The sequence below is a fragment of the Tupaia chinensis genome, unplaced genomic scaffold (genome assembly GCF_000334495.1).
Source record: "Tupaia chinensis unplaced genomic scaffold, TupChi_1.0 Scaffold000088_1, whole genome shotgun sequence".
NCBI lineage: Eukaryota > Metazoa > Chordata > Mammalia > Scandentia > Tupaiidae > Tupaia > Tupaia belangeri.
The window spans coordinates 6408696-6414429 of NW_006159550.1; the positions used below are offsets into that span (position 1 = coordinate 6408696).

Genomic DNA, 5734 nt, shown 5'->3' on the forward strand with positions numbered 1-5734 from the left:
TAGGGGGAAGAATGCCCTTCTCCAGTTGATACATTGAAGACTAATTCAGGGTTAGTTTTCTCCTCCTCTATGCACCCCTATGTCGTAACAGATACCCTCAAACTGCTCTTGTCTGCGAATCCCCTGAGAGCTCGGGAAAATGTTTCTGATTCTGCCCTCTGAGGTTCTGCTGTAGGAAGGATGCGAAAGGACCCCGGGAATCTGCATTCTAGTGAGAACTCGAGATGATTCCATGTAGGCGATCCCTCTGGGTCGTGCTTAGAGAAACTCCAGCTATTGGGTTGTCAAAAAAGTCATGACACATTTTTACATAGAAAAACATAGAAAAAAATGTGCCCTGACTTTTCCGACAACCCAACAGTGTCCTGTGCCTGATCACAGCTCTGCCACCTTTTATCTTGGCAAGCTGTACGCCTTGGTGCCCGCAATCTGTATGATAGGTACTGTAATAACACCTCACGGGCTCAGCAGGTGAAGTGCTAAGACTACCCGGACTATTAATTGCCGATCAGTCCAGCAAATTATGGATGTCTTGAAAACGTGTGTTTCAGTCCAGCTGAAATCTTGGTAATGTATCATTTAAGGTCAACTGAGGAGGGTGTCGCGTTGTATTAGTGTGTTGGGGTAGAAAGACATCCATGGAGTCCTGCCATGGTTGCCGTTGCCATAGGATAAAAGCCATCCTCCTTCGCCTGGCCTCGGCCTGCTCCCTCACCACTCACGCCCCTTCATTCTCTCTGCTGTCGGGCTCCCTGGGCGACGCCCCACTGCCTTGTAAAGCACAAGACGTTAGTACGTGTCATTCCTTATGTCTGAAATACTCACCCTTTCACTTTCAATTTGTTAACTTTTACTCTTCCTTTAGAGCTTGACTCGAACATCACTTCTTTTGAGGCTTTTTTCCTGAGCTCTTTGACTAAATTGTCTCTGTTATTTGTTATAAGGGGACACTTTAATGTTTTTTGCCACCTCTACTCAAGTGTGCCAGCTGTGAAGCAGAAACGAGGCCAATTGTTGTATTAGTCGCGTAAGTGCCTAGAATATAGATGCTTATTCAATATTTGCTGAAAAATATTAAATTTGGGGTGGGGGAGCCTCAGTTGGAATGACAGGCTTCTGCCTGAGAACAGTGCGGATTCGGATGGCCTCAGGAAGGTGAGAGAGCAAAGGTCCATGGATGCCCCTGCAGCAGACGAGAATGGGCAGAAGAGGTTCAGAGGCTCCAGAAAGGCTGTAGAGGAAAGCTGAGTGACCCATGGCCCTGCAGAATGGAGGCTGTCTGGCCAGAGCTGAGAACACCCAGTGTTAGAGTTGGGTCCCAGGAAGACAGAACTTGGGTGAGAATTCCTTCCTTGGCTTATAATGTCATTGAGACAGAATAGAAGAGCAAGATTCAGATCCTCACAGAAGCAAATCCAATATCAAGACCAGTGAGCCAGAGCTGAGCATTTGGAGAGGGCTGAATGTGGGATTTGGGCCGAGTGTCGTTTAGGAGCAGACAAGGTCCAGGGCTACTGCTGCTTTTAGCTAGTGACTGTGTGGCAAGTGGGTCATTCATCTTGGCTGCAAGAGCCAGAGACATGCAAACAGCAGTCCTCAGACCTTTCAGAGCCTCAACAGTGCCATTACTAGAGTCTACTATGGAAGGAAGAGAAGGTTCTTGAAGTTGTGAGATGCTAAGGCTGATGACAATGGGACACGGAATAATTCCTCCCTCTCTAACTTAAGCCAGAATCACAGCCTTCTTTGAGACCCTTTTCTATCAATCTCCGTGGCATTTTCTAACAAGCCTATGAAGGCTTCTGTAACCCACTTGCAAGGTTGCATCTATCTGAGCCCCCTTCTGAGAATGACCAGGGCATGCAGCCATTGGTTGCTCAGTGGCGGCCCCTGCTGCTAAGGAGAGATGCCAGCACCTCTTGGTCTGTGGCTTTAATTCCAGTCACGCAACTGGAAGAATTTGGAGAAGCAGGGGAGGAGCCAGGGAGAATGAAAATGGGCTGAGGAAACCCAGGGAGATCCCCAGTGTCCAGGGCACCTTGGTGAGGTGCTAATGCAGAAAAGAGCTGTGCCTAAAGACGTTTTACTTACCATGTCTCCTGGTTTAATCGCTTCATTCCAAGGCTTTGCTAGAAACCACCACAGTGCCCTCTGAGAAATTCCATGGCAAACCTGTTTGGGGGCTTTCGGGCTGTTCCACACAAATATTTTCAAAGATTCATTTGGATGAAAGGCACAGCAGTTTCAATTAGGGATGGAAGCAGGTGTGTTTGTTTCCATCCTGAGCGGGAATCAGAGTTTGGATCCTGCCGCTGGGGTCCCTGCTGGGATGTACGCTGGCGTGCTCGCAGCCCCCTGGATGTGAGCAGTCCTGGTGTGTACACGCCTCTGTGACATCGCTGGACAAAAACTGGTGTGACGAGGAGGTGGGAGAGCACAAACTCACGACCACATAGAAGTGGAGCGAGGGGAAGGGATGCGATGGCAGTTGATTATGGGTCTGGCAGCAGATGTTCCACACGGATCCAACTCGCTGCAGCCAGTCTGTTTCCATGGTAACAGAATCAGTAATTATTGAGCTCCTGCGCTCCCCCGCCCTTTCCCCCAACAAGGTGGAGACTGATGAATATGAACTACCTCCAGCCCATCCTAGCTCTTCCTTTTCTTCTTCTTCTTTCTCTTTTTAAACAAATCCTTTGTAAGAAAGTAGAGATGTTGAGAAGCACCAAGAAAGGGCTTACATGTTTATTGAAGAAAGAGCATAGGGCATGGAAAGAAAAAGGGTGCTATTATTTTTCCCTTGTGATACTATAAGGGAAAAGCTCTTCCTAGAAAAGCCAGTGATCTCTAAAGATGCTAAATAAATGAGCAGGAGTTTCCCTGAAATGGAGGCTTTCTTTGATTGGCTGATCTTTTCGCAACTCCTGCCAATCGGAGCACCCCTGGGCTCCAGCTCCATAAACATAAGCAGAGCTACAAGCTTATCCTTCTGGACTTGGAGTGCACACCATTCAAAGGTGCGCGGTCTCTGTGCACATGGCTCAACTGGAAACCTGTTCCGTGAACGAGCCCGCTCAGGAGCCATCCCGCATTCCAGCACGTTGTTCTTCTGGGGGACGACTCTAAGTCATTTGTGGCAGCGGCAGCTTAGAAGCAGTATCTGCAGTTGGGGAAGATGGACTTACAGGAGCTCGGTGAGTAAACCTCATTCTTACACATCTGTCCGCTGATATCAGCAGCCTGAGCTGAACTGTAGCTTTGTCCTATTGTCTACCGAGAAGACGGAATTGGAATAGGCACATGGAGGGTCAGGCGTGCAGAGGTGCCCCTGACTGTGCGTCGCCTGGGTTGGATCGGGGTTGCGGCTGGCTGCACATCAAGCTTGACGTTAGTTGTCCAGTTGGGATTAGTGTGAGGAGCACGATCTTCCCTTATCTTGTTGGGTATTGATCTATTTCAAAAGATGCTTTGTAAACTAAGTGCGAGTCATCTCTGTGCAAAGGCAGAGCCAGTGCAGGCGCTGTGCCCGGGGCTGCTCGATGGCGTTGCTGGGTTTGTATTGTGATGAGAGACGTGATTACAATGGTCTGCCACACTTCCTCAGACCCCAGCCAGGCGCTGAGGCTGCCCTTCTCTGGGCGCCGCTGTGCTCTGCTCAGGAAATGTGCAAGCGAGCTAGGCTGTGTCCCTGCCTCCTTTCATGGAACCAGTCTCCAAACTGAAATGCTTTTTCTTAATTAATTGCGAGGATGAGTTGAAGTGCTGTCAGAGAGATTTTAGCAGTCAAAAAGCATGCTTCCAAATGACTGCTTTGCATCCTTTTAACCCTCTGAAAATCAGAGAAGGTTTGCAAAGTTATATTCGAAGATTGGCTCTTTGACAAGGGAGGGATGCTCTGAGCTATTGCCCTGCTTCCTGAGGTTTGATTTTCTGACACTGGTGATGAAATTTTCAGTTTCACTGGGTAGAAGCAGCAAGAGCAAGGAAGCAGCATTGTGAGCGGGCACGGAGGGAGGGGAGGACAGACTGTCTGCCTTCAGGGACTCTTCTGGCTGCAAACTGGGACCTCTGCATAGAAGACAACCCCAAGCAGAGCTCAGGATTCCAGAGGAACCACTGTCCTTCCCATGTGGAGGGGCGAGGTGCTGCCTTGGGCTTGGGTGCAGGGTGCGGGCTGCATTGAGGCATCCATCACTCTCTGAGATCCGTTGCCCTGTCTCTGTCTGCTGCTTTTCAGACTTCACTGTTGCTTTTTACAAATGAGATTTACTCTCGTCTGTGCCAGGAAGTGTCACAGCACACTAGATGTCTCCCATTTACAGTTCACTGAGGTTCACACGACAGAGAGAGCAGAAGACAATAAAGCATTACCCTCGCATTCACAGAGCAATGCACGTGAAATTGTCCCGTATGGGGAGTCATATTGGCTTGTCCTTTGAAAAATGTCCTCCAATAGAGAAGAGTGCTCTGGGTCTTTGTGTGCAGTTTTGTGTGTCCTAAATGGGATCTGGTATGAATGGTGAAAGAAACAGAAGCCCTAGGAAGGCTTTGCCTGTAGAAGGCTCACGGCAGGGTGATGGTGACAGGGCATCTGGGAGAGACCTTCTGTTCCATGCTCTTTAAAGAAGTGGGCTGGCTCTGCAGGAAGAGAGGGAGAGTTTCTGGACTCCGTGTGATAGTGCACAGGGAAGACCTGGTCACCCGGCCGGGTCAGTTGGCATGGTCACCTGTGGGTGACTGCTCTAGAGCAGTAGCTCCAGATGGTGGGGTCTGTGGAGAACTGCACCTGAAGGGAGTGCCTGTGTGCATTTTAACACCCCCGCTGCATCTCACTTCTTGGTATATCTTGACACAAGTGTGTTTTCTGGATGTGCATTGACTGTCATCTCATTAGAGTGACCCTCCATCTCTCTTTGGCCCATTTTTGCCCCCAGTGGTATTGCTATGCATGGGCAAGGTGCTGGCACCTGTTGGTGACAATGACAGAAGAAACCAGCCTTTTATGGAAGCCATGAAAATATATCTCAAAAAAAATCTAAGATTGTAGTTTTTGCCTATTTTTGGATCCTGGAACTCTTTGAGAATATGAAAGCTATGAACTTCCCAAGAAAATGCATGTATTACAGTCACACAGCCTGCTGATGAAGAACCGTTTCAGGGTAGAATAGGAGCTCCTCCATCGCAGAGAAGAGCCAAGAATGCACTACACCCTGAAGTTCATCATCACCGCTTCCCAAAGGGTTCACTAATCCTGCTGCAGTCCCGTTTCAGTCAGCGGCTGGCTCTGCTCAGTGTTACCTGAATGAAGTTCGGGGCTTCGTTCTCCATTACAGAGCAAATTAGGAAGTCCGGGGAATGATCCTGGAGCTTGCTGGTCTTCTTACTGCTGAGCTCAGAGGTGACAGCACTAGAGTTAGGACTTGACATGATTGTGCTCCTTCAGGTACCAGAAGGAGAACAGGGGCTTTGTAAATGTTTTCCTCTTTCTTGGAAGACAAGGCTTTTTCCCACTGCCTTTTCCTGGGACATATTTGGAAGGTGATGGGATGATAAGTAACAGGATGCCCTCCTGTTTCCCTGTGTGCAGCAGCGCTGTCCAGGGTAGTCAGAGAATCCAGCCCCGGAGAGTTTGGACGACAGAATTACTCAGTTCTCCCGGCAGCTGGAATGAAGTCAGTAGTAGCAATGCCAGCTCGTCTGTCTTGAGCAATCACTGCACAGACTCTGCTGGCAT

General features: G+C 49.0%; 1 protein-coding gene and 1 long non-coding RNA gene across 5 annotated transcripts in view; one reads left to right on the forward strand and one right to left on the reverse strand.

The window, feature by feature from the left end:
• Positions 1–2554, reverse strand: part of LOC102490109 (uncharacterized) — a 7886-nt gene extending 5332 nt beyond the window's left edge. Inside the window, exon 1 of the long non-coding RNA XR_333761.3 lies at positions 2092–2554. This is a non-coding gene — a long non-coding RNA (uncharacterized LOC102490109). The remainder of the gene's footprint in view (positions 1–2091) is intronic.
• The window catches only part of ELMO1 (engulfment and cell motility 1), a 514794-nt gene that overhangs the window by 356024 nt on the left and 153036 nt on the right, over positions 1–5734 (forward strand). Inside the window, exon 1 of one of the 4 annotated variants that reach the window (XM_006143015.2) lies at positions 2958–3194. The exons of the other annotated variants lie outside the window; for them this stretch is intronic. The gene's annotated coding sequence lies outside the window, so the exon portion shown is untranslated. Of the gene's footprint in view, positions 1–2957; positions 3195–5734 lie in introns of those variants that run through there. 4 annotated transcript variants of the gene reach the window in all.